The sequence below is a fragment of the Chaetura pelagica genome, unplaced genomic scaffold, assembly GCF_000747805.2.
Source record: "Chaetura pelagica isolate M959 unplaced genomic scaffold, ChaPel_1.0 scaffold312, whole genome shotgun sequence".
NCBI lineage: Eukaryota > Metazoa > Chordata > Aves > Apodiformes > Apodidae > Chaetura > Chaetura pelagica.
In genome coordinates, this window is record NW_009952485.1 from 381,989 (window position 1) to 389,359 (window position 7,371).

Genomic DNA, 7,371 nt, shown 5'->3' on the forward strand with positions numbered 1-7,371 from the left:
GACAACAATGCTCTCGATCCCCTCCCCCTCCCACCCAGGTAGGGAAGGAGAGAGAGAAAAAGAGAGAGACTTGGCTGGATTGAAAACTAAACTACACAGCTTTAATTAAACACTAATGATATAAGAAAATATATACAATTATATACAAATATGTTCAGGTACGAGCAAAACCCTCTCGCCTGCCCTCAGCCCCCAGCAACTCCCACAGTACTCCCTTCAGATGGGACAGTCTGGAGGAATCCCGGAGCTGCTGCTGGAGAAAGCAGAGAGTTATGAGGGTCAGGAGAGCTCGAGCCTAAGGGTCGACGGTGATGGATGGACGGAGTCCTCCCCGGACACCGGCCATGGACGGAAGAGAAGGGAAGAAGAAGAAGCAGGAAGGAAGTTGTCTTCTGTGATCTCTGACCTTCCTCTGAGCTTACATGGATATATGGAATGGAATATCTCTGGCCAGTTCTGCTGTCTGTCTAACTCAGCCTCCTACGGGGGGGTCATAGATCTCCCTGTAGTGTCTGAGCCGGCAGAGTGAAGGTGCAACCTTGGAGACCCAGCAGTTAGAAAAACGTTCCACTGTCTTATCAGCTCTAGCTAGAGCACACTGTTGCTAGTTAAAAGAAAGCTTACCGAAGGGGAAAAAAAATAGCAAAAAGAAAATTGGCTTCATCCTGGCTCAAACCAGGACAAAGTTTTAACCTATTTTCTACACTTCATCATAAACAACTATTATGGAAAAAGTTTTAATGATTTCTTGAAAAACAGAATTGCCAATCTTAATTGGCAGACTCATAGTTCACAAGGTGTTTTATTCCATAATCCAAAGAGTTGATGAGAAAACCAGTAATCGTGACAGACACAGGTGTAATAGACCTACATGAACATAAAATACAAGCCCATACTTCAGAGAAAATTCAAGTGAAACATCTAGATTTTTTTTTTCAAAAGCTTTTTTTAATTCTCCCTTTTTGCATGTTCCCCAGCATACCCTCACTTGCATGGGTTGTGTCCAGGATCAGCTAGCCAAGAATAAGCTTAATCACAACATTGCCTTACAGTCATCCTCTGCAAAACCTCCTTCTAGGCTGAGCTCCTTATCTTGTGACCCAAACGCTACATACACCCCCCCATGGCATGACCTGTTTTACAGAAGTCTCACATGTTGATACTGCAGAGAAGCAAGAGGTCTGTGTACTTTTGCTTGTCTTAGTACTTCCACCAGTGCTCTATCAGAGACTCAGAGGAGATGCTCCCCAAGATGTGGTCACAAAATTCTGGGTGACACATTCACATTCTGGGTGACACGTGCCAGTCCTGCCTGTGTTTCTCAGGACATCTCAGTGGCTAAGCTGCTCACTGCCACCATGGATGCTGAAGCTGCATCCCCTCTTAAGCCTCTCCTTCCCTCTCTGGTTTTAATATTATTCTCCTCCTAGAGAATGCTTTTAGTATGAGGGAAACCTAATAGGCATTTTGTGTCTTAGTTTTTCTGCCTATGTAATCACTCAAATATAATCTGACTGTGAATATAAAGCAACCCCTCATTTGGGAAGAAAAAAAATAGCAATATTGCATAATAAGGAATCATCACACTTGCCCTGGTAAGTCTCCACCCTTCCATCACGTACTTAATTTCCCAAAATCAGAACCTCAGTGGCAACTGACAGTGATTTTAGTTATGGCAGCAAGCTAAGGAATGGACACAAGTTGACATCTGCTGACTGTGGGCAACAATAGAGACAAGAGGAGATGATAAGCAGAGAGGAGCTGTAAGTATCAGCCTTTAAAATCTTCCCCAGACTCCACATGTGAATCAGGTCTGGTTTCTGTTGGCAGCCTGAGGAAAATGCATGTGAGCGAGTCTTTTAAGGTGAATTGGTTTATGTGGATATTTTCATTCAGAATTATTAAATCTAAAGTGACCTTCATTTAATTTACCTAATTTCCAAGGAGAACTGAAGTAGATTGAACTAAGGACACTGTAATTCTGGCTAATAGTGTTCACATAATACTGTGTAATGCAGTTTAATCCACACTGTTTCAATTCTTTTGTTCGTTTAGACTGCATTTCCAGGATGGTCTTGAGAAGACAAAGACCAAATGCATTACTGTTTGAAGAATATCACAATAGCATGCAATGCAGGACAGATACTTATTATTTTCTTGTCCCAGTTAGTGGACCATATAAATATTTCCATAGCATTGCTGCTCCGTAGTGGCAACTGCATAAACAGATCTGTGTGCTCATATGGCACACATTTCTGATGCTTCTGTTAAAATGTGAATTTTACTTTAATTGCACCTGGAGTTTGTATGTAAATTATATTATATCAGAGAGTTCTTTCAAGTGTTTGACATTTACGCTTGCAGAAATTATTGTTTTTCGTGCAGTGATGTTCAATGTAAACAGATTAACTCTTACTTAGCAGAAAAACTGTTTTTGTATGTCTTTACTGCCCTTGGCTCTCCAGACCTTCTCAGACACCAACCACCAATTCCTAACACCTGGCTCTCAGATTTCTTGTTATCAGGTCCAGAGAAGCCACCGTATAGGGACTCAAGTGTTGTGGCCTCTTCCAGTCACAGTATTAATATTCCCAGTTAATTAAATTGATTTGGGCAGGCTTTGACTTATCTTTGTAAAATGTTAGCGCTAGAGTTCAGCCAGTAGTATCTCAGGGGTGTTAATACTGAATAGCAAGCCCATTATAGTTCTGATCCATCAAAAGCCAAGGTCCTGGAAAGCACAGCCCTTAGAGCAGGCTGCTGCCCTGGGCTGGCAGTAATTCTCCATCTCCCTCTCCATCGCCCTTGGCACTGCGGGCAGTGGCAGGGCAGCCTGGCTGTCCACACAAATGAGAAAGCAGCACCTAAGGACTTGTGGGAAGTGGGAGGGGGGAGAAGGGTCTATGGGAAGCCCATGAGTAGGAGTTATGGACTCTGTCACTTTGTTTTAATGCTCTTATTCATTGTAATCCATCTTACCTCATGAATGACTGATAAGTAAATTAAAGTGTTCTGGGCAGTAAGATGTTTCTACCTCAAATGTTCTGGCCTGGTGAAGACATTTGTCTGCCAAGTGGTTTTCTGTCTTTCAGGTAAGTGAACTTTGAAATTAGCCCCCTGAGTATGGAATTTGCATGAAATTAGTGCTATTAAGGTTACTCTCTTTGTCTTCCAGCTGCTGCACTTCAAATTTGACGCCATTGCTGTGTTGTTAGAAATTTGAACAGAACGAAGGGCATACAGAGAGAACAGAAGGCACACAGTGTTAGCAATTACTATTTGATGAATACAAAGTGATAGCGCCAACTATAAAAGCTAGAAAAGTCCTGCTTACAGTTAACAACTTGGAATTAAATTTTACACAATGAGCATCTGTTATCAGCTGATTTTCCCTCACATTCCTTCACCAAAATCTTCAGGCAAGGTAGTTTGCCCATTTCTGGCTGAACAAGAAAACATGTCTCCATTTGTCCCCTGTAAAATACCTGGTGTAAAACACCAAGACCCTCTTCTGGCAGCTCCATCAACCTCTATTTTGAAGCAAGGATTTCAGATTTGCCTGCAGACAGCTTCTGCTGCAGAAACATGGGGTTTTATTCCCATGAAAATCCAGACAAATATTGCCAATACACCAAAAATGCTAGTCAGCTCTGCGTGTACCTCACAGAGTAGGTACATATTGACCTGAACCAGGCAGAGAAAAACCCAAGGGATATGGGACACAGCTTAATGGTGGGAGACTTCTGCCTTCCAGACAAAAGTAGGCTTCTGCTGCAGTTATCACAGGGCCCTGGGTCACACTCAGGGGCTAGTGCATCCATATCCTGCTGCTAGAATTCCCAGGGCTGGGATGTGTGGGATGCTACTGGGGCCTACAAGAAAGCTGGGGAGGGACTTTTTACAGGGGTGTGGAGTGATAGGACAAGGGCTGATGGCTTTAAACTGGAGGAGGAGAGATTTAGATGAGACACAAGGAAGAAATTCTTTAGTGTGAGGATGGTGAGACACTGGAACACGTTGCACAGGGAAGTTGTGGTTGGCCCACCCCTGGAAGTGTTCAAGGCCAGGTTGGATGGGGCACCTGTCCATGCAGGGGAATTGTATATAGATGATCTTTAAGGTTCCTTCCAACTCAAACCATTCCATGTTTCCATGATTCCTTGACATTTGTTTGCTTCCCACAAGCCAAGGCTAATGCACTCTGCTTGTGGTTATCCCCCAGAAAAGGGGACTGAGAACTCTACCTGAGTCATGACAACATCAAATGCCTTGGGGACCCCAAGCCCAGGCACCTCATGGTGATCAAACTCCACTCTGCCCTGGCTGCTGGTCATATTCATGTTGATATCTCACTAGGTAGCAGGAAACCCTCCAGAGCCTTAAAAACAGCCTTTCCCCAGCCCCTCACAAAAATCCAGGACTTACAGCAAATGATAGGGAATGGCTTTCTTAGGAAAATTTTGTCATATTTTTAAAAGGTAGCATCTTACTTAATCTCAATGGATACTTTTCTGCATGCTGACAGATTCTTGCATCCTTCATGCTTGGGAAGGTGAAGCCATCTGAGCAGCTTGCTGCTGAGTTGGAGCTGTGCAGCTGCAAAATCCATTTGGCAGACCCAACCCAGCTGCCTCAGGGAGCCTGGGACCCCTACTTGGGCACCTGAGAGATGACTTCTGATTTAAGCAGAGCTGTGGGATTCTGCTAAGAGAAGAGCATCAATACCTAAAGAAAAACATATTTAGAAATGTATTTTTATATGGATTTGCTCTTTTTTATTCTCGTCGATCTTGAGAGCACTGGCCACTTGCCATCATTTACTGCAGCAGCCCTGGCAGACCTCCTTGGACCAGCATATCCTCACATCTGATTTAACTAGCATATCCCACCTCACCCTGAGGACAGGTGGCTTCTTCAGCCACCATGTCCCAGTTACTCCTAGTCATGTCCATAAGCCTTAAGTTGTTGTTTTTTCTGCCACCATAGAAAAGGTGATAAGCATAGGCCAGAGTAGAGGTCTATAGCAATGGAAGAGGATATTTTTTTCCCAAGGAGTTTAACAGCAGCTCTCACCAAATGCATGCAAACTCCCTTGCACTGCTAGCACCTGAAAAAATTGAAAAAAAATACCTAATTTTCTTAGGTCACCTGTATAAACAGTTTAACTCATACAAATTGCATTCTGCAAATATCCTGGGGAGGAGGCTGCCAGTAGACAGCAGTGAGGACCCACTGGGATCCATCATCTCTTCCCTTGATATGCTTGGGTTAGGAGAGGATTTACTTCTACGGCCTAAAGACTGAAACTCCTTAGTTTTAAGCCTAGATCAAACTCATTCTGATCCATTCTGATGCCTTTAACATGTCTCTTTTTCCACTTCAGAGTTCCCAATGTGGTAAGTGAACTAGCAGGTGTTTACACAGAGCTTTGTGACGGAAAGTCTTGGTAAACTGTGTTCTGTAGAGTTAGCACTGCTCAGACTACAGATTCCAAAAATTGCAATATGAAGCTATTTAAGGGTCCTCACCCTGCAAAGTATATAACAATATGTTTAAAATAAAGGATTTTGGTTAAGAACTCTACTAATTTTAAGCCTAACTTCATTATTTTCTTACATGAAATAAGCTGTTTTCCATTTTGACTTGTATTTCAGATTTCAACACTTTTATTTAAAGGTGTAAGCAAATTACATTTTTGTCAGACATCTATAAATCCTTCTCAACATGTATCTGAGTTATTTTGCATAAATAATTTGTAAATGTGTATTATGAAACATTAAATGTTCAGAGGCAGATGCCTCTTCTACATCCCTGAAGAAAAACTGAGAATAAAAGTGTCTTTAATTGTTTAGAACAGATGGTAGAGCAATAAAACTGCTGAACAGCTATAAAGCAAGTGTCAGAAAATGACATCCATCAGAGAGAAGCCAGTAGCAGCAAGGTGTACAAATATAGATATTAGAGAGAAGTGACTTAAAAGTGGAAAACAAGACTTTTTATCCAACACATCATATTCTGTCAGCCTCTGTGTCTTTTTGGTCCTCCTGATGCAGGTCTGCAATTGAGAAATTAATAAAAAATAGAAGTAATTGTTTTCCTGGAAACATGTCCAGCCATATTCAGCATGTATTCCTCATGAGCAGCAGCTGGTGGATGCTGTATGTGTTACCAATTTCTTCACAAAAGAGTGCTGAAAACAATGAATGCTTTTCACTGTAAACTCAAAATATCCTCCCACACACTCTGAGAAACTGTTTTTTCCACTCTGGGTGAGTAACTGATTTTCTATCTTTTTTTTGCTCTGACTTGCCCTGCTACCACTTCCATGCAGAACAGGAAGGAGCCAAGTTTCCCTGCCCAGGTAGCCAATGGCAGTATTCAGCTCCTGGTGTACTCACTTGTGTGTTCATTAATGATTGCAGCAACACAACTGTCTACCTCTCTGCTCTTACCTGAACTTCTGTGGCCTATGACAACTTACTTTCAGACTTATATAAATAATATTCTTCATAGTTATTGATATTGTTAATCATTACATCATCATTAGTTTGTTGTAGAAGGCCACTATGTTGGTCAGGCAGGATTTGCCCCTGGTAAAGCCGTACTGGCTGTCCTGGATCACCTCCTTGTCCTCCACGTGCCTTAGCATGTCTTCTAGGAGGATCTGTTCCATGATCTTCCCAGGCACAGAGGTCAGTAATTCCCAGGGTCCTCCTTTCTATCCTTTAAAAATATGAGCATAACAAGTCCTTTCTTCCAATCACCAGGGACTTCACCTGACTGCCATGACTTTTCAAATATTACGGACAGTGGTTTGGCAACTACATCTGCCAGTTCCTTCAGGACTCTGGGATGTATCTCATCAGGTCCCATGAACTTGTATAGCTTCAGGTTCCTCAGACGGTCATGAACCTTATCTTCACTTTGGACTTTGTCTCTCTGGTATGAGGCCTGTGGGCCATCAACATGAGAGTTGTGAGGAAAGGGGTTGCCAGTGAAGCCTGAGGCAAAATGTCGTTGAGAACCTCAGCCTTCTCCTTGTCTGTTGTCACCATTTCACCATTGTGGCTCATCATGGGGGGGTAGCTTTCTTTAAGTTTCCTTTTCTGGTTTACGTACCTGTAGAAGTCCTTCTTGTTTTCCTTAACATCTCCTGCCAAGTTCAGTTCTAGCTGTGCCATGGCCTTCCTGACCTCATCCCTGCATAACTGGGCAGCATCCCTATACTCTACCCAGGATACCTGTCTCCTCTTCCACTGCCTGTGTAGCTCCATCTTGCCTTTTAGTTTGACCAGCAGCTCTCAACTCAGCCATGCTGGTCTCTTGCCTTCCTTGCCCGATTCCCTATACCAGGGAATTGAGAACTCTTGT